This window comes from Ambystoma mexicanum, chromosome 1p (assembly GCF_040938575.1).
Source record: "Ambystoma mexicanum isolate Mex_15411 chromosome 1p, UKY_AmexF1_1, whole genome shotgun sequence".
Classification (NCBI taxonomy): Eukaryota; Metazoa; Chordata; class Amphibia; order Caudata; family Ambystomatidae; genus Ambystoma; species Ambystoma mexicanum.
Window position 1 is genome coordinate 60,155,317 of NC_090921.1, and position 27,812 is coordinate 60,183,128.

The window sequence follows — 27,812 nt, forward strand, 5'->3', positions numbered from 1 at the left end:
TAGCCCTGTTGCCAACCCACAAGTCGGCAGCTTTAGCTAGTTTCTTAGGATCTATCTCCTTTGAATCAGCCAAGTGCTGTCTAAGCTCAGGAGCGCAGACATCAAAAATAGACTCCAACATTACAAGATTCCTCAAACCATCATAAGTGTTCTCTTTGTAACCCTTAACCCAACCATCTAAGTTTTTCAAACATTCACACACCCAGGTAGCCCAAGGGGTACCATCATGCTTTTTGAGGGTTCTAAACCTCTTACGATACTGATAAGGCGTCTTCCCAAACCTAGCTATTAATGCTAGTTTCACACACTCATACTCCCGCTTATCCTCCTCCCCCAACTCCATTACAGCATCACTTGCAACAGGGGGGAGCCTAGAGAAAAGCCAAGGAATCAACTGATTCCCTGAGCTACCTTGAATCCCATGATTGTACTCAAACAGTGCTAACCAATCCAAAACATCAAGTTTAGTCTCATACATACCAATCATTTCCTTTGGCATACAGGGTCTCTTAGGGCTTGAAGACCTAGAGGACTCTGGGAGAGAGCATTTTCTAGCGACAGTTTCTTCATTTCTAGTTCATGGTTCAGCTCCATTTTTCAGAGCCTTAACTCTTGATGTTTCATGGCAGTTTGTGCATCAATACGTTTCACTTCTAATTCAAGTCTCATTCTCTCAAGTACAATAAACTCAGGAGTAAGTGTAGGACCAGTGGGGGTCCATGTGGACAGGGGTTGTTCATTCTGAGCAGGCAAGGGAGTTGCAGGGTTTCCTAGCAAGGACTCATCTACTTCTTCACAATTAACACTCTCAGAATCAGAAACATCAAAATCCACATTTGCTGGAGTGGTAGGTCCTTCTGACCCACTCTCCAGTCTTTTTCCATTAACTTTGCAACCAGTTCAGATTTCTTTCCTTTACCAGAGATATTTTTATCCCTACACATGGTTCTCAGAACCTCCGCAGTATAGAGTAAAAGACTCTCTTCAGTGTAGTTTTCCATATTTGACATGATTTCTTAGTTAAATAGAATTAGTGGTGTTAGCCATGTGGTTAGTTGAACCCAAGCAACAGCAGCACTCTAAGTGTAATCACTCTACTTCCAAATCCTCACCGCTGTACACCAGTGTTAGGCAGAATCCTGTGCAGTGCCCTTAGGGACCACTACACACGATTAAGACAACAGGTGGTGATACAAGTTTTACCTTTGGTACAAGCCTGTACTACTATGTCATAGTGGTAGCAGTGGCGGAGCAGCCAGGCTTATCTCAAGAGTGTATGAGCAGTAGCAGAGATTACACAAAGGGACCACAATTACTGTGACTCAACAAACACTGACTCAAGGTTTCAGGTAGAAAAATATAAGTACATTTATTTTTAAACCATTCGTTATAAACACAACACTTCTATTAAACTTCAATAAAAACTGTTAAATATACTACAGCTAACCAATTCACTTTGTACAGTAAGTCTCAAGGTAAGTACCCTGTGTTGGAATGCACCGGTGTTAGGCACAAAAACATGTTACCACGGATATGAACGCGATCACTTGTTGACAGTTCTGTCTACTAAACAAACGCGTATCCGTGACATGAAATGCTAATGGGGCTAAAACACACTTAGCACCTGAGATACCCAGAGGGAGTTGGAGGCAACAATCACAGGCAATATTTTGGTTAGGCAGGCAGAATCAAGAAACGCTCAGAGACAGGAGTTCAAAAGTCAAAGCCAGGGTCGAAGACACTGGGGCCAGTTGCCGAAGATCACACGGTCTAACAGTTCACGATTCAACAGAGCCAAAAGTACTTCGATATTGTCAATGTTTGGAAGCAAAAGTTATAAGAAGGAGGGAAGACAAGGTCAAGCCTTGGAAATGAAGAAAAGGGATTCACCCAGTTTCCTCAACAGAACACAGTACCTTGTTCCAATGGTGCAGCTGGTGCCCTGGCAGTTGTTCCTGTTGGTTTCCCGCAGACCCACGATTCCTGTAGCTTCGTCGAGAAGCAGGAAGTCTGAAGGGGGTCTGCACTACACAGGGATCTGGCCGGCAGCAGCGACACGGAATGAAAGGTGCGCTCCTTAAAAACAGGAGAGGCTCTTCAGGTGGCTATCCGACCACTACAGCAGTGTGCAGCGATTTCGACCATGGAAGAGGATCCTCTGGCTGTGGAAGTTGAGCTGGTTATCCCCACCAAACTCAAGGGAAGAAGACTCCAGACTGGATCTTCTCTGAGTCGTTGAAGGGCAGATGGCTCAGGACTGCAGCAGAGCTTCACCGGGACGGGGTAGTTGGAACAGCCGTTGTTCCCTCCGCTTCTCTTCGGTTCCTTGTAGTTCCAGTGGCGACTCTCTGCCTTCTAGCCCAAGAGACCTGCCTTTTATGCGAAAAACCCCCATTCACACAGCCTGGCTGTCAATCACCCAGCAGGGGGGTTGTCCAGCCCAGACAACTACCCTTGCCAAACATGACAAAGTGTGACTTGGGTTTCCTAGGAAACCCTGTGCAGGGGGTGACTACACCCCTCCCTCACATTCAGCCCACCTAGACACCCAGGCGCCTTGAGGAAGGCTTCTGGGCAGAAGCCCGCCAAAAGACAGTGAACAAAGAAGGCAAACCTAGTTTTACGCCAAAAGTAAAACACAAGAAGGACTTTAACAGAAAGAAATGGTGAATAAACCCAACCGGAGCCAAAAGAAAGACGATTTGGTCAAGCGGGTTTATGTTCGAGGCTAATATAATAGCCAAGAACAGTACCACGTTCATCTAGTATAATCGCGGTAGAAAAGTTAGGGTAGATACAACTGCCACCAGCCAAGTCTAAATGTTAAAAGAGCAAAATAATGCTCTAGGAGGTACAGATAAAACAGAACACAAGTTAAGCCTTTCCAGTACTCCATGGAAGATGGGGTTACTGGATCTGTGGTAGATTGACTAAGTAAAGTTAATGACAGTAGTTGCCTCAGAAATGGAGTCGAGGGAAGTCTCAAAGATAACCGGTGCCACGGCACTGAAGGTGCTGTGTGACACACACAAAGAAGGGAGCTACTGAAGTGGTGTACTTCAGAGTCCACAATCACAAAAACAGATGGAAACACATAGCAAAACACAGGTAAGAGTGGGGGAAAAGCTCTCACTCTTACCAGGTGGAAAAAAAGAAACTCCAGAAGTCCAGCAAAGATGCTTGGGACTCACTAGGTGAGGGAAATTAGCCATAAATGAGAATTCTCACTAACAGGCTATGAGGTCAAACACAGGCCCCTGTAGTGGATGCATTAGTCTTCTGTGTGACAGATCAAGCTACCTGTATGTGACCCTTTTCCCACTCTAAGAGCCGAACACATTACCCGTATCATGCATTCAGCCCTATGCATTCCAGGTCCACATTGTGAGTAAATGAAATTGCCACTTACCGGGTCTCTGTTGTAATGGCACGGCATTGAAACCTGCAAGAGAGCAGAAACACAGAATGAGGGCTTCTATGTTTGCACTGTACATAGTGTGTTTCTCCATCACAAGCCTTGCTTCTAAAGGGAACATTCACTGGGATTACACTCAGGACCCTTTATGCACTGCTCCTGACAATCTTATATGGTGCTCATTGACTGAGCTCTGGGAGTGTGACAAGTGCCAGATCCATATGGTTAGTTCAATTTAAATACATTATACAGTGAGGGCTGCAGGTCCTGTTCAGTTTATTGTCATTATTAAAGGAAAGACATACATGAAGGTACACACTGTTTGTGCCATGTGCATTCCTCATTAGTGTGGAATAACAACTCAGCTGTGTCAATAACACAGTCCTTGCTGCAGTTGTTTAATGTATTCTTGAACAATGGGGACAGTGAAGTAGGTGATGGCCCTCCCATGTCCTGTTTCATTCACTCTGATAAAATATCAATGTCAAGACTTCAAATCTTTTGTTAAAAAAATGTGTATCAAACTTCATTTAGTGAAGAAAAAAACACCTAGAGGTCTGCACACTGCAAGTGCTAAAAAAAGTATTTATTAGGACAAATTCGCAGAGAGTTGTTGATAAGAACATCCTCTCATTACACAGGGCAGACCTACAAGACATAATCAAGCTTACATGAAATGACTGGTCTCTCTCAGATCACAAACACTTTTATGCAAAATTATTTCAGCAATGAATGCAAAAAGTTAAAATCTATTATATTGATCTGTCAACACACTTGCCCTCATTACGAGTCCGGTGGAAACTGTGCCGGTAAACCCGTAATTATTTACTGCCACCTGACTTGCCGGAATCACTTGGGTATTACAGCCCTGCCGGGTCCGGTAAGTCCGGTGGTGGTAAATGTTAATCCCCATTCCCATTTGAGTCCCATAGGACTCAATGGAAATGGGGATCACGAAGCGCCGGCACCCTTAATAACGGTGCCAGCGCTTCCGTGAAAGTCTGCGGGCGGGTGCCGTTCTTCCTGCCAGGTCAGCCCTGGCAGGTGGTACGGCACCCGCCCACAGACTCGTAGTTTGCTGGTACAGAAACAACAGTGCCGGTAAGCTTACTGGCACCGTTGCTTCCGGACCGGAAAACTTGTAATGAGGGCCACTGTGTTTCGGACATCTTTGAGCATATTTCTATATTGCTCTCTTGGTCTTTAGGCCTTCATCAGGACAAATAACCATTTTCTATGCACAGTAAACACATTCCCATGTGAAAGTAGCACACTGCAAGAAACAATATAGTACACACATGAACAGTGGTGCAGACTGATGAAGACTGAAAACCTATTGCCCCTGTCATTTGACTTTAGACCACTAAAATGACTAACACACTCCGTGGGATGCTGTTCACACGTCCATAGTTATGGTCAGCGTGATTTGTTATCATATGGGCTGCAATATTAACAATATAGATGTGGTGAAAGTGGAATGGACACTGCTTTTTGTATTAGTTTGTCAAATAATGTATAATGCTAAATTATTTGAAATACATTATTACATCATGCAAGAGAGGAATACATGTTGCATTTCATATTGATCACACACTTTCAACTTTTAAACATAGTTTTGTCGTGAAAAGCATCTAGGCACTTGCGTTAACCTGCACTTGTGTTAACCTACTGAGCTATCTTGCATGTATTTAGAGCTTATTCCAAGCATGGAGGAAAATGCTGAACCTGCCAGGCCTCGCGAACTGAGTGAACCAGCATGCTTGCGAGGGGTTAACTGTGAAGGCCCTTTTGAGACATAAACATCTAGTTTTGAAAAAAGCCCTGTGCAGCCTTTAGGAGCCAGGTACAGCCTTTCTCCACTGCGCTCTGCGAGTCAGGTGCACTGAAAGCACAGGAATGCAGAAGGCGCTTCCCACAACAATGTACACGGAGCCTGGGAGCCAAGACTGGCAGTTTCTAGTTCTAACTTTCCAGGCGAAAACATGTTTTGCTGCATAGAAGGTTGGGCCTAGAAGATTCTCGAAGAGCTGGTACCTTATAGTGATTGACATGCAGCCCCTAATAAGAGATCTTTACCTGGGCCGGTTAGGCGGGGACACTTCCTGGGCTGTTTAAGAGAAGCATGCACGTGGAGAAACAGCGCCTGGACAACCATCCAGCACCAGAGGGCAGAGGCTCCTGTCATCACATTCCCACTCGTGTGCAGGCTTTTGGGGGCTAGGCCAGTCCCTGAGCAGTGCCGGGCACTGAGTGGCGTGGGTCCTGAGTGTGATTCTATCGTATCGACATCAACAATTCCTAGGAGCATAAGAAGAATTGCATATTCATCTGTGACTGATAATTTGTATTACTCAGCTTGCACTTTAATTCCCATTCTATTGAAAACTGCTGCTTGATTCTAGTTAGTTTATGTAGTAAATAAATGCAAGCATAAAATCTTTTGAGTGAGTGGCTTTCTTCCAGACTGAGTTCATTGTGTCTCGCTTAGTTTCTTACTTGTGAGGGAAGGTGATTAGGAGTTATATTGCACTAAGGGCTGGTCACTGGGGGGGTGTGGTTTCCCCTTTTCACTACAAGTTGGAAGAGTAGACTTTTGGAATTATGGTTTTGAGAAATGCACTTGTGCACCACTATCGTAACTAGATCCTCAAAATGTCCGCCCGGCTCTACACCTCCCATAGGCTGGTGTCTTCCTTGCTACCATTATTGGTCTGTTGTGTATCATGTGTTCATAGAAGAGCCTGGTTGTATTTGCTTAATCAGTGTATCTTTTTTTTTAAAAAATTTTATTATGCATTTGATTATTGGAACCATCCTTACGCACATTTAAGAGAAAAAATAATCAGTCAGTGATTACAGTTAAAAAACAAATCTCAATTTCTATGCACCTAAATAGCTTAAAAGTAAAGAACATATGTCACATTGGATTAAAACATTTAAAACGTATAGAGTTACTTATTTAGAAGATAAAATAAACTACCTACTAGGAAAGAGCTCTGCTGCTTCTTTCCAAATGTGGAGGGCAGCAGCAGTAATAATTACTGATTCTGCTCCAAGTAGCATGCTCCAAAATTGTTAAATTTCAATGCGTTTAAGTTGCGTAACAAAGTTGAAATATGAAATGCTATGATATGGCATTTATAACGCGCCTGTACACAAGAGATTCTAGGCGCGACATGACAAGGAGCGGGAAACAGAGGGAGTACAAAACAACAATCTTACTAGGCCCTGTGTCATTCAGCTCACGCAAGTGAAAGGAATGGGAAGGGGAGAAGTGAAAGGGGGGAGGGTATGGACAAGTACAGGTAATGTGCAGCCAGGTGGTTCATTGCAGGTGGGCTGTAGGGTTACAGATACAGATCCAAAGTGCTGAGGGAGCCAAAGGCAGTGCGAGGTTCAAATGGACAGGCAGAGACCTGGGCCCAAGTCCAGAGGATGGCCCGGTGACCAGTGCGTGGACCAGACGAGTCAGCAGCAGGGAAGACGAAGAGAGAAAGCAGAAGCAAAGAGGGAGGTCTTGAGTTGGTTCCGGAACCGGAGGTGGTTCTGCTCAAGTTTGAGAGAGGCAATGAGGATGTTCCAGAGGGAGGCCACAGCCGAAGAAAGAGATCTGCCCCCAACTCTCTGCTTGGAAAAGCGACTGACACTCAGAGAGTTGGAGGTGGATGAGCGGAGAGCCTGAGAGGGGACATGTTTAGGAAGGTAGTGCAGACCCAGGCCCCACAAAGCCGTGTGGACAACGCAGATTGTATTGAACTTAATCCTTGCCGCCACTGGGAGCCAATAAAGAGATTTCAGAGCTGGAGAGATTTGATCCCTGGGCCTAAGGCCAAGAACAAGTCTTGCAGTCCTATTCTGAATGAGTTGTAGAGGAAGGAGATTACAGGCAGGAAGATTTTGAAAGAGAATGTTGAAGTAGTCCAGCCTTCAGAGGACCAGCGCTCTGGAGACAGTGAGCTTCTGGGGAAATTGAGGAAAGGAACAATACCTCGTACGAGGGGCAGCTGATAGTTTGACTTCTTAGAGACGTAAGAGATGTGAGGAGAGAAAGTGAGGGTGAAATCAAAGATGACCCCAAGGTATTTAGCCTCACAGGTTGAGCAGGAAGGGGGCCCAGAGTGGGCAGCTAGAGAGAGAGAGAGGAGAGCAGGGAGCTGGTGTGGTGATCCGATGAGGAGGATCTTGTCTTACTGGCATTAAGGCAGAGATCATTGGCGGCACACCACTCCTGGTTTGCAGACTAACAGTCTGGAATGACAGAATGAGTAGAGGTGGCCAGGGAGCCTGAAAGAGAGTTGGGTGTCATCAGCATAACCCTGAAAGTTGGAGCAGAGAGCTTTGATGCGGTGAGCAAGAGGTGCCAGGTATTGGTTGAACAGCCAGGGAGAAAGGTTAGACCCCTGGGGAACACCACAGGAAGAGAGATAGATAGAAGAGAGGAAGGACCCCAGCTGGACCCATGAGGGTCAGTGAGAAAGGAGGTCAGCTGGGCTAGGGCCTGATCAGTGATACCCAGGTTATCCCGCAGGTGGTTGAGCAGGATGGCATGGTTGACTGTATCAAAAGCAGAAGAAAGATCGAGGAGAATGAGGACAGAAGAAAGGTTAGAATGAAGGCTGGAGACCAGGTCTTCACAGATATTCAGGAGAGCAGTTTCTGTGCTTTTGGACACTCTGAAGCCAGACTGATGGTCATGCAGACAAACAACAGATTCAGTGTGAAGGTTAAACAGGGAGATGGTCAGCTTTTGCAAGCGTTCGCTCAGGAAAGGACTGATGGAGATTGGGCGATAGTTAGCCGGAAAAAGAAGGACTGGTTGAGGGCTTGTTTAGGAAGGGGTGCATAAGGGAGTGCTTCTGGGCAGAGGGGAAAGTTCCAGTGACAAAAAAGTGATTGCAGAAATCAGCCAAGGCTGAAGAAAGAGTGCCTACGTGGTTCTTGATGGATCAGGATGAAGAGGGAAGAACCTGCTTTGATGAGACTTTCATAGATGGGACTTGTCTAGAAACATTGTCAGGGCTGAACAGGGGAAGGAAGAGAAGGGTGCAGGAGAGGTTGCCACAGGAAGCCCAGGAGTGGAGGAGGAGAAAGATGAGTAAGATAGGGTGGACAAGATGTCCTGAGTTTTATTGATGAAATGAGAAGCCAAGGCCATTCAGAGGGCCTTGGTGGGAACAGGAGAGGTAGAGACTGCAGCAGCATTGGTCAGCTCCTTGCGGATTTTGAAGAGTTTGGCCGAGTTGTTAGATGCAGCAGAGATGCGGGCTATAATGTGTGCTTTCTTCTTGGCGAGGACAGAGAGGTGTACTGCCTTTGGTGCAGGCAATAGGCCAATTTGTCAGAGGTTGCACCCATTGCCCTCCACTTCCTCTCAGCCACCATACACTTGTGTTTAAGTGTGAAGAGGTGAGAGTCGTACCAAGAGTTGCACTTGGCTTTGGGCTTCAAGCAGATCCTCATGAGAGGGGCAAGTACATCAGTGTCAGAAATAGAACCATGAAGGTTGGAAAGGGCTGTGTCAGCATATGAGTCAGGCAAAAGTGCAGAAGGAGAGAAAATATTGGCAAAAGTCTCATCTGACACATGCTTCATATCCCCTTGCATACTGTGTTTTTAATACCGGGAATGAAGTTGTTTGTGTCGACTTGTTTCAATGTCTCTGTGGCATAGTCAACGTAGTCGATCCTCTAATGGGATGCTGGTCCACGCCCTCAGGTTTCTATCATTGGCAGAATATAAAAGTGAAGATAGTATAAAACGCTTTAGTTTGATTGAGTAACGGTTGAATAAATCAGTGTATTCGGTAATTGTTTTCAATTGCATACCGCAAATAGGGTGCTGGGTGTCACAGAGCAAAAAGCTGATGCCTGTATTAAACATATGGAGGTTACCAGACTCCATATAATAGTACAAATACAAATCCCAGTCAGAGAAAAAGAATGAATGAGTGGTAAAAGGTTCCACTCACACGTAAGATTAAAATAAAAAAAGTCCAGAGTCCAGCAAAAGTTGTCGGGGTCTCTCGGGTCAAAGGGTATTAGCACAGACACTGACAACTCTCCCTAACAATTTGAATGATTTTAAAGCATAATTATAAAGATCAAGGTTATATTGTTGACATGAGAACAAGGACATTCTGGGTGAAATGGAACATTAATATGAACCTGATGCCGTAGTTGCAGGCTTTAACATCAAAAGTGACATGTGTTTATTGTTTCTTGTTATTATCAGGCTACTTAAAAAGAAACACACATTAGCTGTCTTGAATGAGTTAAATGCTTATTTTATTAAAATACATTGCTAAAGATAATCGCTTCCAATAAATGAATTCTAGTCTCGTAGTAAGTGAGTTCCGGCGAGTAGAGCATTTATCCCTTTTGCCAGGTGGTGCTGGGAACATACATGTATCGGGTGGATCTTTCTCTATTTCTTGGTGGATTCCCACCCTTTTGGGAGCCGTCCATTGGCTGGTGCTTACATTCTCATTCATCCTAGGCTTCTGTCTCTGATCTGCAAGGTTGAATCTACTGTTTCAAGTAGAAGTAACAGAAACATCTGTTATGCCCGCAAATAGCATAACACGTGTATTTGTACAGTGCACGCTCATCCCCAGAGGGGTATCCCTGTGCCATTGACAGATAATTATAATTCTTCTTTTATAACAAGCTCAATACCAGAGATTTCTTTCTAAGCGCGGGACCAGGATTGAAACCTGTGTTGCACTGCGTTGTCTTGTTTCCAAGACAAACACGTTGTCCCTGAGCTATTGTTACCCAACGTACTGATGATGAAGGGCTGAGTGGGCCTGCCGGGATTCAAACCTGTGGCCATGAGGTCACACACAGGCCCCTGTAGTGGATGCATCAGTCCTCTGTGCGACAGACCCAGCTGTATATAACCCTGTTCTCACTCTAAGAGCCGAACACATTACCTGTATCATGCATGCAGCCCTATGCGTTCCAGGTCCACATTGTGAGTAGAAAAAATGGCCACTTACCAGATCTCTGTTGCAGTGGCACGGCATTGAGACCTGCAAGAGAGCAGACACACAGAATGAAGGCTTCTCTGCACTGTACATAGTTTGTTTCTGCATTACAAGCCTTGCTTCTAAAGGGAATAGTCACTGGGATTACACTCAGGACCCTTTATGCACTGCTCCCGACAATCTTATATGGTGCTCATTGACTGAGCTCTGGGAGTGTGACAGGTGCCAGAACCATATGGTTAGTTCAATTTAAATACATTATACAGTGAGGACTGCAGGTCCTGTTCAGTTTATTGTCATTATAAAATGGAAGACAAACATGAAGAGACACACTGTCAATGCCATGTGCATTCCTCATAAATAAAACATATAATAATGTCCCTGCAAAAAGGTTGACATGCCAAAAATAAGCTGGAAAATTGCAATTTTATGCTGAGACATTATTATATGGAACATGCACGGGGAGTGTGTGGGACCCCCCCGCAACCCCCACTCCACCTGTCCCTATATATATGGTCACCCATAAAATGTCACCACTACCTTTTCCCAGCGACATTATGTACGGCGACCATATATATAGGGGCATTATTACCTGATACCATTTTAGCTCTATCGGCACTGCATGGGAGGGGAGGCTTATCTATGTGTTACTAGAATGTTTATTAGTGAAATGGCTTTTAGAGGAGGGAGGCCCCATTTTGTTTGGCTTGCATTAGCTTTGTTGTGAACTTTGTTGTGAACTTTGGCATTGCTGGCTGGGGAGGAGGCACTTTACAGTATGCATATGGTTGTTTGTTTGTTGCTTATTTAGCAAGGATGGCGTCAGACCCTTTCACTTTTGATGTTGAAACAGGCTTTGAGCTTCAGGGGAGCACAGAGCAGTGGCTTGCATGTTGCAGTGTTAAGGCACAGCAACATATTGATTGTATTTTTGCTATTAAATGTGTGCTTTGCTGCGTGCATATTTGATGCTGCCTTTGCTAGTGTCAGCCTCCAGCAGCATTGTTATCACCCTGTTGCCTTTTGCTCTGGTTTCGGGTACATTAGCAAAGAGACAGAGGCCTTGTTGCCAATGGTAACAAATTGATAGGGGCAGGAAGGGGGACCTTGGGAAAATGTGTGTGATTGTGAAAGACCAGATGTGGTGTCTGGTCGGGGGAGGACTGCAAGGCTATGTTCAAAGTGATATGTGGGTGAGGTGGTGAGGATAGTTTGTGGGGTGACAGTGGGTTAGATGAGATGGGTTGGGGGTTGCGGATATCAGTAGTTGGGATGAATTAAGATGGTGGGATGGAATGTCAGCTGTTGGGGTGAGGTAACGTGAGGGTGAATGGGTGTTCAGTGCTATTGGACTGAGGTGTGTGAGAGGTGGGGTTAAAGCTGAGGAGGTGAGTTTCCGGGGTGAGAGTGGGTGGGTGAGATGGGATAGAGTCTGCTGGTGGGGTAATGGTTTTCATGGGTGATAGGGTGAGGGGGTGGGCCTGAGTGAAATGAGTTGGTGAAGTGTAATGATGGGATGTAGCTCCCAGCAAGAATAATGGTTGGGGCTCGGGAGTATAGCTGCCAAGGGGTAAAGTTGTGGGCTGAGGTTGGGTGATGGGAGCCGAAAGAGTACATTTGGGTGGGATGAGTGTGTGGGGAGTGTTGGTGAATAGCTGGGGTACTTGAGGGAGGGTGTGGTAGGTAAGGTGGTGGGTGGATTTTAGAGTTGAGGTAAGGCTGGTGGGGTGAGCTAGTGAGTCATTTTGTGATGCAGTGAGGTGGGAGTTGAGTTTGGTTGTTGTGAAGTAAGGGTGGATGGATTGAGGCCAGTAGTTGTAGTGTGGAGAGATAATGTGCTGAGTCAGTGTGGTTAACTGGGGGTGAGTGTTTACTCTGAGCTTGTGAAGTGACTGGGCAATGTGATTGGGATGAGGTGAGTGGTCTGAGGTTGGGAGTGTAGACTGAGGTGAGTGTGCCAGGTTGGGTGAAACAAATGGTGAGGAGGATGGGTTCTGTTAGTGATTGGTGAGGTGGTGAGGTTGGAATGAGGTAGCTGAATAAGGTGTACGGATAGGTGAGGTTAGGTGATGGGATGAGGTAATGAGGTGGTGAGTGTGATGGCTTGATGATGTTTTGTGGTTGAGGTGAGGAAGGGTGAGGTTGAAATGAGGTAGTGATAATGGCATGTGGGTGGTTTTGTGTTTTTGTGGGATGATGAGGTGAAATGGTGCAGGTAGGTAAGATAGTGGGGTGAAGTTAAGAGTCATTTGTTGTTAGAGTGGGCGAGGTGGGACTGGTTGTGCAGGATGAGGTAGTGTGAGGCTGCTTGGGTGAGAAGTGCGTATACGGTAGTGGGGTGATGGCTGCAGAAACATAGTGCTGTGGTGTTTGGGGTTAATGGGGCGCTAGTGTGTGAAATGCTGTTGTTATGTTATGTAGTTAGGTGAGGTGGGAGCTTGGGTGGGTGGTGTTCATGTGTGAGGTGGGTGTGGTGGTGTGTTCGGGGTGAGTGGTGGTGTGTGGTTGCTATTATGTGGATTTAGTTGGTTTATGGTGAGATGAGTGAGGGTAGGTTGAGGAGTAAACACTGAGCAAAGTGAGGCACTGGGCTGTGTAAACAGGTAGGAGGTTGAGATCATGGCTGATGTAGGGTGAGCTGAGGTAGTAGTAGTAGTAGTTTGCCATTTATATAGTGCCTTTATCCCATTAGTATGGCCTCAAGGCGCTTGTGCCGGATCACCCTCCGGGACCAAAGTCCAGGTATGTGAAAGATTGCCAGACAAGGGATTAGAATGCCTGTGTGCATTTAGCCAAGATAACGTTTTGTGTGGGATGGCCAAGGCCCAATAAGCTACCCATGTTGTGATGGTGGGCGGCTGTGCCAGCGGCTGTGCCAGCGGCTGGTATCTACCGAAGTGGCGCATCAATGCAAACCTTTTGTCACTGCTGAGCTTTGCATTGGATGTATTCCTGTGATCATATCATCTGGTCTTCTCTGATTGTATACTTTACTTTGCTCTGGACATGTGGATTGGGGGCCACGACATTGTCGGGGCCCTGGTGTTGTGAGGTGAGCGTGAAATGGAAGAGATCTACAAATTGCAGGAGGGAATAGCCAGGTTTTGAGGGCCCTTCTGAAGGAGAAGTAGTCCTCATCACAGAGTATGCTAAGAGAGAGGGTGCTCCAGAGGGCGGCAGCTTGGACAGAACAAGAGGATCCTCCCACTCTGGTGGAGTTGAAGTTGAGGATAACCAGGAGGAGTACAGAGCCTGATTTGATGTTTCTGGTGGGTCGGGACCATGCGAGTTTGAGTTGTGGGAATTCAGGGCCTGTCTTGTGGAGGGCCTGGTGTGGGATATACAAGGCTTTGATGTTTGCCCGTCGTCTGATGGGAAGGAAGGGGCACACACCAAGGGCAGGAGTGATGTGTGCTCTGAGCTAGTGGGCATTGTTGGGGTATGTGCTGAGGTGATTGTGTTAGGTTGAGTGAACTAATTGGTAAGGTGGGTGGGTGCTATTGGTGATTGGTGGGGTGAGGTGGTGAGTTTCGAATGAGGTGGCTCCATAAGATTTAGGGATTGGTGAAGTTATGGGGATGAGGTAATGAGGTGGTGTGTGTGGTGGCTTGATGAGGTCTTGTGGTTGAGATGAGGAAGGGTTGGGGTGTAATTAGGTAGTGATAATGTTGTGTGGGTGGTTTTTGCAGGTCGGTGAAGTGAAAAGATGAGGGTGGGTAAGATAGTGGAGTGAAGTTGAGGGTGAGTTGTTGTTTTTGGAGTGGGTGAGGAGGGGCTGTTTGTGTGGGAATAGGTAGTGTAGTGTGAGTATGCTTGGTTGAGAGGCATCCCAAAAGGGTTCAGAAACATAGTGGTGTGGTTTTTGGGTTTGATTGGGTGATAGTGTGTAAAATGGTGGTGTGATATTTTGTAGTTGAGGTGGGAGTAGTGGTGGGATAAGGGAAAGGATGGGTGATGTGCATGAGTGAGCGAAGGTGTGGGGGTGATTTGGTGGTATGGTGTGGGTGCAGTGGCATGTTCAGACTGTGTGTGGGGGTGAGGTGGTCGGGCGGTTGATATCATGCTGTCTTAGTTGGTTTATGGTGGAATGAGAGAGGGTTGGGTATGATGTGGGTGAAGTGAGAAACTGGGCTGTGTAAACAGGTAGGAGGTTTGGATGATTGCTGATGTATGGTGAGCCGAGGTGGTGGGTTCTGTTGGGGAATGTTTTGGGTGATATCAGATTGGGGTGGGAGATGAAGTATTTGGGTGCAGTTTGGGGAGTGGGTAATGTAATGAAGTGATGGTATGAGGTTGGGTAAGGAAGTTAGTGGGGCGAGATGCTAAAGTTGAAATGAGATCAGTGGGGTGAGATATTGAGTCAAGTTGGGTTGGTGAGGTGAGGTGGTAATGTGGGAGATGAGTGGAGGGGTGACGTGAGGAGGGGCAGTGAGGCTAGTGGTATGGTGCACAGATGTGCAGTGGCAAAAGAAAGTGGGTTGAGGTGAAGTGATGGGGTGATGTGGGGCTGGGTTGAGCACTTGAGTGAAGCGGTGGTGTGAAGTCACGGGTGGCAACATGAGGTGTGTTTGCAAGCAGAAGACAGGATGGGCGAGATGGGACTTTTGGTGGCAGTGGGTGGGTTAAGGCGGTGGAATAGGAAATGAGGTGAGGGGGTAAGTAAATAGGGTGGTTTCAGTTGGGGTAAGATGGTCGTTTTGGAGTGTGAGGTTGTGGAATTAGCGTGTTTTGGGGAGAGATTGGACAGGGCCGTTTTATTTATTTATTTAGCATTTATAGCACTGTGCCAAACCCTCTGGCATTAGGGCGCTAATTACAGTAACAGTGAAGTGACATTCTTAAAGTGCAAGACCACGTATGCAGGTTACAGCATACAAGCGGTTTGTGGAGAGCATAATCTGGCAAAGGCACGCCTCATGGTATGTGGGGCTACATCCGGTATACAGATATACAGAGACAGATCTGGTAGGTGCATTAACTGGCAAAGCCACGCCACGGGGGGCTACATCAGGTATACAGATATACAGAGACAAATCTGGTAGGTGTATTAACTGGCAAAGCCACGCCACGGCGGGAGGGGGGCTACATCAGGTGTACAGATACCCAGACAGCAAAATCCCATTCTTTATAGGAAAATAAGGAAGGGGGGATGAGCTTTCTCGACGCATGCCACTATACTTTGGAACAGGCTAGCCCTCATCTTGAGAAAAAAACAAATCTCACATTTCCAGCTGCCCTTAATTCACAACATTGATCCATTCACTAATGGCAGCTCACTTATTTTTAATTATCTTGGTCTTTAATTGCTGCCACCTTTCTATTGCACCAATGTGCCTTTCAGTAAACCTCTGCGCTTTATAAAACCACATTAGCATAAAAACATAACATAACATTGAGTGGGTGGTGTGGTAAGGGTGATGGGGTGAGGGGAGATGGTGGGGTGAGGCGCTGGTGTTTTGTGGGCCTGGTGGCTGAAAGAGAGAGTGATGTGAGTGAGGTAAGGTGGTGATGTGAGGCTCTGTCTAAAGTGTGTTGATGGGGTAAAGGTTGGGTTGATGAGGTAGTGGGCTGTGCTGGGGTAGTTATGGAGAGGTGGTGAGGTTTGAGTTGGGTGAGATGGAAGGAGTGAGTACGGTGGGATTATGATGTAGTGGTCTAAAAAGGGGTCAGATGAGGTTTTGGGGGTGAGGTGGTGATGTGAGGGTTGGCATGGCGAAGTACAGAATGAGGGAAGTATGTTTGGGTAGGTGGTGTGGGTGACATGAGGTGGTGGTAAGGTTGGGTGAGTGGTGTGAGCTGATTAGGTTGGGAAAAGTGGTGTGGGGAAGTTGAGGCTGTGGTGGTGTGGTAAGGGAGGATGGTTGAGGGTGTGGGTAGGTGTGGTGGGTGGGGTAAGGTGGTGTGAGGTTTAGGGGGTGTGAATGAGTTAAGGTTAGGTGGTGACATACGAATGTGATGTGGGAGAGGAGGTAGGGTGTTGTTGGGTAAATTGAGGTGCAGTTATGGTTTTGGGTGGATGGGATGAGGTGCTGATGTGTGAGGTGATTAGTGATGTTTTATGGTTGAGATGATGAGGTTGAGGGTGTGTAGGATGAGGTGGGAATGGATGTTGGGGTCGGGTTATGGGAGTGGGTTAGTTGATTGGCTGGTGGTGGGTATGGTTCTTGTTGTGGTGTCATGGATGTGTTATGGTGAGGTGGTGGAAGAGGAGTAATGGGGTTAGGAAGTGAGGTTGGGTGAAGTGGTGAGTTGTGGGGCAGACACCAGTGATGGTATGAGAATGGCAGGATTGGATGTGTGCAGTGAGGTGGTGTGTGGTTGGGTGGAGTAAAGTAGTAGGTGTGTTAGGAACTGGGCAAGGGCATGTTTGGGAGTGGGTGGGGCAATGTGGTAAGTTGGAGATAGATAGATGAGATGGTGGAGTGAAGGTGGTGAGGGTAGCTAGAAGTGATGGGGGTTGAATATGGTGATGAGGGTTGGGTGGGTGTGGTGGCAGGGTCTGGTTTTATAAGTAGGTAAAGTGGTCTTGTGTATTGCCCTTCTGCCACCTGTTGACCTAGCAGCACATGGCTCTGCAGGGAAAGAGGGAGGGACTGTAAGCGGGATAACTGGAGAGGCAGATGGGAAACCTGTGCTGTTGATGGGTGTATGTTAGAGGTTCCCGGGTCCTGTGTACCTTTGTGCTTCTATGGAGTAGGTGGAGATCCTCTGAAATATGTTATCCAGAAGGGGAGAGACCAAGATCTGAGAGGGTACATTTGATTTGGGTACTGTTACCCTCTGATGTAGGAGAGTGTAATAGGGCTAGAATAGAAGCTTAGTAGTAGCTTGATCATGTTCAAGTAGCATCAGCTATTCCTGCGGCCGTCGTCATTGTGTGATGTGTATGTGTGTGTAGTGTAAGGTCTGAGGAGATTGTAGAAGGGGACTGGCTAGTCGAGAGGAGGAGACACATGACATGATGAATATTGAAGGAAGGAAATAGCTGGGGGTGCTCTCTGGAAGTGGGGTAGTATGTGCCTTCTGGTGAATACGTTGCTTTCTCAGGTGTTTACAGTGATAACCATTAGATCCCATTTCGCTGGTGTGAAGTCTTTCCAAGGGAGCCTGTTTCCCGATAAGTTGGTTGACATGGTGCATATGGGTTCCTATTAATTTCTGTACTTTAAAATGCACCTTCCTTGGGACAAAGTTGAGGAGGGTACGTGTATAGTTGGGTTGGGGTCTGGTGCTGCCCCTTGTTTAAGTTATTTGGCAGGCTAGGTGTTTAGGTGATTTCAGATGGTTAGCTGGGCTTCTGTACAGGTATGCTTGTCAGGTAATTCTAGGAGGGAGAACAGTGTTATTTCTGGTTGTAGTTTGGTACCGTTTGTAGTGGGTCATTGCTGGATTGCAGGGTTCTCAATGACAGGTAATGTGACAATTTCCCTCTTATGGGTACATGTGACATGGCGGCCATTCGTGTTGTTTCCAGCATTCAGCATTATTGTATTCATGTATTTTAACATATTCTGTAGCACATTCCTGGCACTAATGCAGCAGAAAACCTTACAATTAATTAATTAATTAATATTAATTATATATATATATATATATATATATATATATATATATATATATATATATATATATATATATATATATATATATATATCATAAATGTGGACATCACAAAATAAATACAATGACAATATTATAAAGATAAGACATAATCCCACATTAATATGATTTAGTGTAGTGCCAAGAAAAAGTTGGAAGAAAGAGTGCAGATGGACGCCTCACCTTTCCCCTGTCAGTGGTCAGCAGTGTCTCTGTTCCCCGTCAGTGGCGTCTATGTCCCCCGTCAGCTGTGTCTCTGTCCCCTGTCAATGGTCAGCAGTGTCTCTGTCCCCCGTCAGTGGTGTCTCTGTCCCCTGTCAGCAGTGTCTCTGTCCCCATCAGTGGTGTCTCTGTCCCACGTCAGTTGTGTCTCTGTCCCCTGTCAGTGGTGTCTTTGTCCCCCATCGGATGTGTCTCTGTCCTCTGTCAGTGGTGTCTCTATCCCCTGTCAGCGGTGTCTCTGTCCCCCGTCAGCAGTGTCTCTGTCCCCTGTCAGTGGTGTCTGTCACCCGTCAGTGGTCAGCACTGTCTCTGCCCTCTATCAGTGGTGTCTCTGCCCCCTGTAAGTGGTCAGTGGTGTCTCTGTCCCGCTGTCAGTGGTGTCTCTGTCCCCCTTCAGTGGTGTCGCTGTTCCCCATCAATGGTGTCACTGTCCCCTATCAGCAGTGTCTCTGTCCCCTGACACTGCTCAGCAGTGTCTCTGTCCCCTCTCAGTGGTGTCTCTGTCCCCTGTCAGTGGTGTCTCTGTCCCCTGTCAGCGGTATCTCTGTCCCCTGTCAGCGGTGTCTCTGTGTCCTGTTAGCAGTGTCTCTGTCCCCTCTCAGCGGTGTCTCTGTCCCCTGTCAGTGTTTTCTCTGTCCCCTGCCAGCGGTGTCTCTGTCCCCTGTCAGCGGTGTCTCTGTCCCCTGTCAGCAGTGTCTCTGTCACCCGTCAGTGGTCAGCAGTGTCTCTGCCCCCTGTCAGTGGTGTCTCTGTCCCCCGTCAATGGTGTCTCTGTTCCCCGTGAGTGGTGCCTCTGTCCCTCGTGAGTGGTGCCTCTGTCCCCCGTGAGTGGTGTCTCTGTCCCCCGTCAGAAGCGTCTATGTTCCCTGTCAGTGGTCAGTGGTGTCTATGTCCCCTGTCAATGGTGTCTATAGACCCTGTCAGTGGTCAGCGGTGGCTCTGACCCTGTCATTGGTGTCACTGTCCCCTATCAGCAGTGTCTCTGTCCCCTGACACTGCTCAGCAGTGTCTCTGTCCCCTCTCAGTGGTGTCTCTGTCCCCTGTCAGTGGTGTCTCTGTCCCCTGTCAGCGGTATCTCTGTCCCCTGTCAGCGGTGTCTCTGTGTCCTGTTAGCAGTGTCTCTGTGTCCTGTTAGCAGTGTCTCTGTCCCCTGTCAGCGGTGTCTCTGTCCCCTGCCAGCGGTGTCTATGTCCCCTGCCAGCGGTGTCTATGTCCCCTGTCAGCGGTGTCTCTGTCCCCTGTCAGCGGTGTCTCTGTCACCTGTCAGTGGTCAGCAGTGTCTCTGCCCCCTGTCAGTGGTGTCTCTGTCCCCCGTCAATGGTGTCTCTGTCCCCCCTGAGTGGTGCCTCTGTCCCTCGTGAGTGGTGCCTCTGTCCCCCGTGAGTGGTGTCTCTGTCCCCCGTCAGCAGCGTCTATGTTCCCTGTCAGTGGTCAGTGGTGTCTAGGTCCCCTGTCAATGGTGTCTATAGACCCTGTCAGTGGTCAGCAGTGGGTCTGACCCTGTCATTGGTGTCTCTGTCCCCTGTCAGTGGTCAGCAGTGTCTCTGTCCCCTGTCAGTGGTGTATCTGTACCCGTCAGTGGTGTCTCTGTCCCCGGTCAGTGGTGTCTCTGTCCCCTGGCAGTGCACATGTCTAAACTGTGCTCGTGGGTGCCCACGAAGCAGGGGGGGCCCGAGTGGGGGAGGGTGTGTAGTCCTGCCACTGCCAGCCAGGACTCGTGGTGGGGGGTCAGTCTTTCATTTCACTCTAGCTTTAATTTTTAAGCAATGCATTGATCATAAGCAGCAGTCTCATTAGTGACTGCAAGAGACAGCTACCCAGTCCTGGATTACAAATGCGCATGATGTGGACTTGCACCCCGACAGTCCTGCATTAATAAGTTGTACAGGAATGTAAAAGGACGTGCTGAGCCCCCGAAGACCTTGAGAGCAGGCTTGGGGGGGGCTCTGGTTCAGCATTGATATGATATGATATGGCATATATAACGCGCCTATGCACAAGTGTTTCAAGGCGCGATCAAGCAACACGAGTGTGCATGAGGGGGCAGAGTGTCTGCTTTGCCAGTGTAGGTGGGCGCTAGAATTGCCATGCTCGAGGTGGCTGCGTGTCTGCTTTGCCACTGGGCACTAGAATTGCCATATGATGCCCAGTGCTTGCCTTTCATGCAGATTAGTGCATGCGGCTTAAGATAAACATTTGCTAATTTGTTGGGTTCCCCCATGGGGCCATGTGCACGTGGATCTAGTGCTCTGGGGATGTGTGTTTAGGCTGCACCCCATGGGGCCATGTGCACGTGGATCTAGTGCTCTGGGGATGTGTGTTTAGGCTGCACCCCATGGGGCCATGTGCACGTGGATCTAGTTCTCCAGGGATGTGTGTTTAGGCTGCACCCCATGGGGCCATGTGCACGTGGATCTAGTGCTCTGGGGATGTGTGTTTAGGCTGCACCCCATGGGGCCATGTGCACGTGGATCTAGTTCTCCAGGGGTGTGTGTTTAGGCTGCACGTGCATATCCTAATTCACTCGCTGGGGCCATGTGCACGTGGATCTCGTGCTCCAGGGATGTGTGTTTAGGCTGCACGTGTATATCCTAATTCACCCAATGGGGCTATTTGCACGTGGATCTAGTGCTCAGGGGATGTGTGTTTAGGCTGCACCCCATAGTCCCATGTGCACGTGGATCTAGTGCCCGGGGATGTGTGTTTAGGCTGCACCCCATGGGGCCATGTGCACGTGGATCTAGTGCTCCGGGGATGTGTGTTTAGGCTGCACCCCATGGGGCCATGTGCACGTGGATCTAGTGCTCCGGGGATGTGTGTTTAGGCTGCACCCCATGGGGCCATGTGCACGTGGATCTAGTGCTCTGGGGATGTGTGTTTAGGCTGCACCCCATGGGGCCATGTGCACGTGGATCTAGTGCTCTGGGATGTGTGTTTAGGCTGCACGTGTATATCCTAATTCACCCAAGGGCGCTATTTGCACGTGGATCTAGTGCTCAGGGGATGTGTGTTTAGGCTGCACCCCATAGGCCCATGTGCACGTGGATCTAGTGCTCCGGGGATGTGTGTTTAGGCTGAACCCCATGGGGCCATGTGCACGTGGATCTAGTGCTCTGGGGATGTGTGTTTAGGCTGCACCCCATGGGGCCATGTGCACGTGGATCTAGTGCTCTGGGATGTGTGTTTAGGATGCACCCCCATGGGGCCATGTGCACGTGGATCTAGTGCTCTGGGGGTGTGTGTTTAGGATGCACGTGTATATCCTGATTCCCCCAACTGGGCCATGTGCATGTGGATATAGTGCTCCATGGGTGTGTGTTTAGGCTGCACGTGTATATCCTAATTCACGCTATGGGGCCATGTGCACGTGGATCTCGTGCTCCAGGGATGTGTGTTTAGGCTGCACGTGTATATCCTAATTCACCCAATGGGGCTATTTGCACGTGGATCTAGTGCTCAGGGGATGTGTGTTTAGGCTGCACCCCATGGGCCCATGTGCACGTGGATCTAGTGCTCCGGGGATGTGTGTTTAGGCTGCACCCCATGGGGCCATGTGCACGTGGATCTAGTGCTCCGGGGATGTGTGTTTAGGCTGCACCCCATGGGGCCATGTGCACGTGGATCTAGTGCTCCGTGGATGTGTGTTTAGGCTGCACCCCATGGGGCCATGTGCACGTGGATCTAGTGCTCCGGGGATGTGTGTTTAGGCTGCACCCCATGGGGCCATGTGCACGTGGATCTAGTGCTCCGGGGATGTGTGTTTAGGCTGCACCCGATGGGGCCATGTGCACGTGGATCTAGTGCTCCGGGGATGTGTGTTTAGGCTGCACCCCATGGGGCCATGTGCACGTGGATCTAGTGCTCCGTGGATGTGTGTTTAGGCTGCACCCCATGGGGCCATGTGCACGTGGATCTAGTGCTCCGGGGATGTGTGTTTAGGCTGCACCCCATGGGGCCATGTGCACGTGGATCTAGTGCTCCGGGGATGTGTGTTTAGGCTGCACCCGATGGGGCCATGTGCACGTGGATCTAGTGCTCCGGGGATGTGTGTTTAGGCTGCACCCCATGGGGCCATGTGCACGTGGATCTAGTGCTCCAGGGGTGTGTGTTTAGGCCGCACGTGTATATCCTGATTCCCCCAACCTGGCCATGTGCACGTGGATCTAGTGCTCCAGGGGTGTGTGTTTAGGCCGCACGTGCATATTTTAATTCACGCTATGGGGCCATCTGCACACAGATCTAGTGCTCCAGGGGTGTGTATTTAAGCTGCACGTGTATATCCTGATTCCCCCAACCGGGCCATGTGCACGTGGATCTAGTGCTCCAGGGATGTGTGTTTAGGCCGCACGTGTATATCCTGATTCCCCCAACCGGGCCATGTGCACGTGTATCTAGTGATCCAGGGATGTGTGTTTAGGCCGCACGTGTATATCCTGATTCCCCCAACCAGGCCATGTGCACGTGGATCTAGTGCTCCAGGGATGTGTGTTTAGGCTGCACATGCATAATTCTCACAGGTCGTCTCTCCCTCTGATTCTTTGGCAGTGGATAAAAGGAGTACCACTCTGGCAATAGTAGCATCTGTTATTCACTAATCCATGAAGCTATGGACACTCACTGGGATGGAGTGAAGTGTACTCCTTGTGCCAGGCAGGCAACCTCTAGGCGGGCTGTGGGAGGGGGGATGGCGGGGGCGGCTCAAGGTGATGGCTGGTGAGGTCTTGCTCCCTTCTCTGACCGCTCATCGGGAGACATAGCAGAAGCGGCAACCAGACATAATGCACAGACTGACCCCCCACGAGAGCCATCGCCTCCCCGCTGCACCACACAACCTGCATCTGCCACTGCACACGCCCCAGCATGCACAGCGCTATCGGCTAAAAGCCAGGACTGGAGCAACCGATTCCTGGTGCCATGAGGCCAATTGACAGTTCTGTGGTTAGAGAGGAAACCCCTTCTACGTGAGACATATGACAGCCCCCATTTTCAATGTTAAACATTGGCAGAGATGTCCCCTGTCAAATGGACCTTAAACTCCTAAAAGGGGTGCACCTGTTTGGGGAAGGACTGGCCTGGACAGAGAGTCAAGTGCCCTTGGTGGGTTTGCACAGCTGGCGTTAACTCGCCTCCTAGGGTCGCACTGATCAAGCATGTGAATGACGCTGCCCGATCTCTGCCTTCCTTTCAGAGCCCCCCCCCCCCCAGCCTCCCTATAGAGCAGTGAGCAGCTGCACATGGCTGCTTTTATTCTACCTCCTCTTTCGCCCAAATCTGTTAGACTGTTCAAGGAGGGGGATTCTGGGAATCTGGGATATAAATCCTGAACCTAGGGGGACCCCATCTCAGAGGGACACAGAGTCCCGGTCCTGGGCTTTCCTTTTACAACCCATGTTGGTATTGGGTTAGAAAGTATAGTTTGTTCCATTGACGTTAACTAAAACTACAGCACCCAGAATGCATTTGTTAAATGGCTGCACAGGCTGAAGAATGCATGTCCCTGGCAGTGTCTGGTCACCCTACCTGTTCATCTTGGAAGAGGTAAGTCAATTCAGAGGTAAATCTCTTACCAACAATCAGCGCCATCAGGCAGAGGAACAGGGCTGCGCTCTTCATGGCGAGAGGGTTCTGGCTTTCTGTGTGAATCCCTCTCCCCTCTCGTTCTAGCACACTGATCCGCGAGCTCAGTTCCTTAAAGTAACGCCCACCCAATGAAAATCATTCCTTGTGATGAGCAGGTCAACTGGACCAATCACTGTGGAATATTTCGACATTATAATGTTTGACTTTCATGCCCTTCATTTCTTTCCAAACTAGCTTGGCTTTAGCCCAACATATGCTCAGAAAAGCAAACAGGCTGTAGCTTTAAGGACAGGCACCGTGGTTTTATATAATGCAAGAGTTGCCTGGATGCAGGAAACTGAAGGCAACATATTTAAACATAACATATGTGTGTATGTAAGTTTGGGATTTATGAAGAGCAAACCTAGCTGGAAAGCAACAGAGCGCTGTACGCACGAGGCTGCACTCCACAGGTTCTAGATTGAAACGATTTCTTACACTCAGAAACTATTCTAAGGCCCTGAAGAAGGATTATATGATGATCCGAAATGCGTTGGCACAACCCCAAAAGAAATAACACCTAGGAGTGGAGCCAATTAGGATATTGTTGACTCCTCAAATTGGACTACAACAAAATATAATTGTGTGAAGCAAATTGTGTGATAATCATTTCACTGATTGACGTGTTTTCGGGAATACTGTTACTTAGAATCTTTCTTCATTGTGAATATCATTTCAAACACTACATTGGATGATGTAAAAACTTTGGAAATTTCCAATGTTCTTTTTTGCCTTATAAAGTTTTATTACTGAATAACACATCTTTGTTGAAAAATATTGAGTCTATGTGATTTGAATAGATTTCCTTTACCAAGAAGTAGGATTGTAAGTTTTTGGTTCAACCACTTTTGTATTACCATAAAGTACACATTGATCATACAACTGTACACTCCATGAAAAGAGTGAATAACATTTTGATTTGCAGTTAAAAACCTATGGATGTATTTTATCCCACAGGAGGACTTATAGAGGGTACCTGTTGGCAGACAGCAGGTTTCGGTTTTTGCAAGTGGTGACCCCTTTTCCTTCACCTTCTACATTTACTTCTTCAAGCATTTACTCCTTACCTTTACTTCACCTTCTACATTTACTTCTTCAAGCATTTACTCCTTACTTTTACCTCGCCTTCTACAATTACTTTTTCACGCATTTACTCCTTACCTTTACTTCGCCTTCTACATTTACTTCTTCAAGCAGTTACTCCTTACCTTTACTTCATCTTCTACATTTACTTCTTCAAGCATTTACTCCTTATCTTTACTTCCCCTTCTACATATACTTCAAGCATTTACTCCTTACCTTTACTTCTCCTTGTACATTTACTTCTTCAAGCATTTACTCCTTACCTTTACTTTGCCTTCTACATTTACTTCTTGAGCATTTCCCCCTTACCTTTACTTCGCATTCTACATTTACTTCTTCAAGCATGTACTCCTTACCTTTACTTTGCATTCTACATTTACTTCTTCAAGCATTTACTCCTTACCCTTACTTCGCCTTCTACATTTACTTCTTCAAGCATTTACTCCTTACCTTTACTTCCTTTACTTCCTTACTACCTTTACTTCGCATTCTACATTTACTTCTTCAAGCATTTACTCCTTACCTTTACTTTGCCTTCTACATTTACTTCTTCAAGCATTTACTCCTTACCTTTACTTCTTCTAAAAGGCGATACATCTGCCACCTTTCTGCCAATTTTCACAGAATCCCCCATGGAGTCCTATGGACGCCAAATAAGTGGAGACGTATACCGCCACCACCACTTATAATCCCACGGTTATATTTTTGTACCAAGTGGCGGTAACGGTATTACAGCTGGGTGGTATCTCTGCGGAATTACTGACAAGATACCACTGAACTTGTAATGAGCCCAAATTCTCTCAGTTTAGGCATTACATACTTAGCCACAGAGGTCACTTTTGGGTTGGAGAAAGAGTAGGGGCAAAAACAACCTGTCAACGATCTCTAGGATGGTGCAGAAGTGGTGCAGGAGGATGCAAACATTGAGCCAGAAAGTCTTTCACACGAGGAAGAGGGATTTTTGAGAAATAGATCTGAGTATTTCCAGGGTTGTTCCAGGTGCCATGTTCCTTGATGCACAGGATATTCAATGAACTGTGCAGCCAAAAGTAGTATTTCCACCTCCCAAAGAACAGTGTGCAACTGTTAAAAGACACTGGGGGTCATCAAGATTTGGCAGGTAGCTCTTAAATCGGGTGGTAACAGTATTAGATCTGCCAATACCGCTCTGCTAGATCACGACTGTAAATTCTGCCGGCGGTCTCTAACAGCGCATTTGGTTGTCGCACTATTACAGCTGACGCTATTACAGCTGGCTGTAATAGCGCGACAACCAAATGCGCTGTTAGAGACCCAGCAGCATTACAGCATTGGCGCTCCTAGCGCTGTGAAACCTGTGCTAATACTGCTTAAAATTCCCTGGAAAAATGCTGGAGGTAAAAGAACACATGTGACAGTAACAATGCCCTGTGGAAACAATGCACACAAGATGCCACCAAAAGACCCACCCATGCCCCACACACCCTCCCCAATACCATGTTGCTATATGGAGCAGAGAGCCTTGATGTGGACCTCTACATGCTATGCCAGGAGCTCCAGAGACCTGACAACCAGCTCATGGCACAGGGAGCAGAGGGGCAGGGGGCGGAGGAGGAGGAGGAGAAGGAGACCAGCACCAGCAAGGCGGCCAACCATCCCCAGGGTCAGGCCAACACCCTAGGCCCTGACTGATGGTCAGTTGGTATCTGAGTACAGGCTGGACAGGGCAAGCATCACCCAGTTGCTTGACACAATCCAAGGTGACATAGCTAGCCAGATTGCCATCAGCACCGCTATGCCACAACTCGTGAAGCTTGTGTCAGTCCTACAGTACCTTGGAACTGGCAGCTTCCAACACACTGTAGCCATGATGCATGGTATGGCCCAGTCCACATTCAGTGCCATGCTGGGACAGGTGCTGGATGCACTGCTGCGCCATGTGAATGAACACATAGCATTGCCTGCCACCCAGACACTAGTGATCAAAGTCAAGGCACAGTTCTATGCCATTGCCCAAGTCCTGAACGTGTTTGCAGCCCTAGACTGCACACATGTTGCACTTGTAGAACCCTGGGACCACGAGGCAGCCTATAGGAATTGGAAGCATTTCCATTCACTCAATGTGCAGATGACCTGTAGCCCTGACCTAACTATCACCGACTGCTGCGCCTGCTACCCAGAAAAGTGGGTGAGTACAAATCCTGCATGAAATGCATGCCAAACTACACAAGATTAAGGTGGGGCAGCCACAGAGGAATCATTGCATACCACCAGGAGACGCAGCCAGCACAGCACCAGTTCCATGCATGTGTGGCACACAAGGACACCTGCACACGTCCACGACACCAGAACACACAGAAAAGCGCACACTCTTGTGAATTCACAATCACATATGGAAACACAACAACCACAATGCATCTTGTCTGTGTTGCAGTGCTGCTTCTCACCCTGACACCCAAAAGCAAACTCACCCAGGGCACCACAAAGGAATGCTAAGTGAGATCAATGGCAAACCCCCCACAAAACCACTGTAGATGAGCAGGAAAATACACAACCATGAATTTCCCTGAGAGAGTGACTCATGAATGCCCATTTACATGCCAGCAAAACCATGTTCCATGTAGCAAACGCCACACCAGCCACAGAGACAGCCACATCCCATTCCTAATAAACATTGTCCGTGAACAGACAGATATGATGGTAGCATCATCCTGACAAATAAGGGATGCACCACTGTGCCAATTAAACACAGGTGGTGGTGCATGTAGAACGTAGTCCACAAGGGACATGGCGCACATTGCAGATCAAACGCGGGGCACATGAAGACCCTATAATCAAAGGACATATCCATACACATCATCCATGAAACACTGCTGCAAGTCCATTAACAACAAGTGCATGCAAATGTAA

At 47.8% G+C, this 27,812-nt stretch overlaps 1 long non-coding RNA gene across 1 annotated transcript; it reads right to left on the reverse strand.

Annotated features, from left to right (window-relative positions):
* Window positions 1-3,407: 3,407 nt before the first annotated feature.
* LOC138583069 (uncharacterized) lies at window positions 3,408-23,899 on the reverse strand. The gene is made up of 3 exons (XR_011259911.1): window positions 23,789-23,899; window positions 10,413-10,445; window positions 3,408-3,442 (listed from the first exon to the last, which is right to left on the reverse strand). It is a non-coding gene; the product is annotated as an uncharacterized lncRNA (long non-coding RNA).
* Between the last annotated feature and the right edge of the window lie 3,913 nt (window positions 23,900-27,812).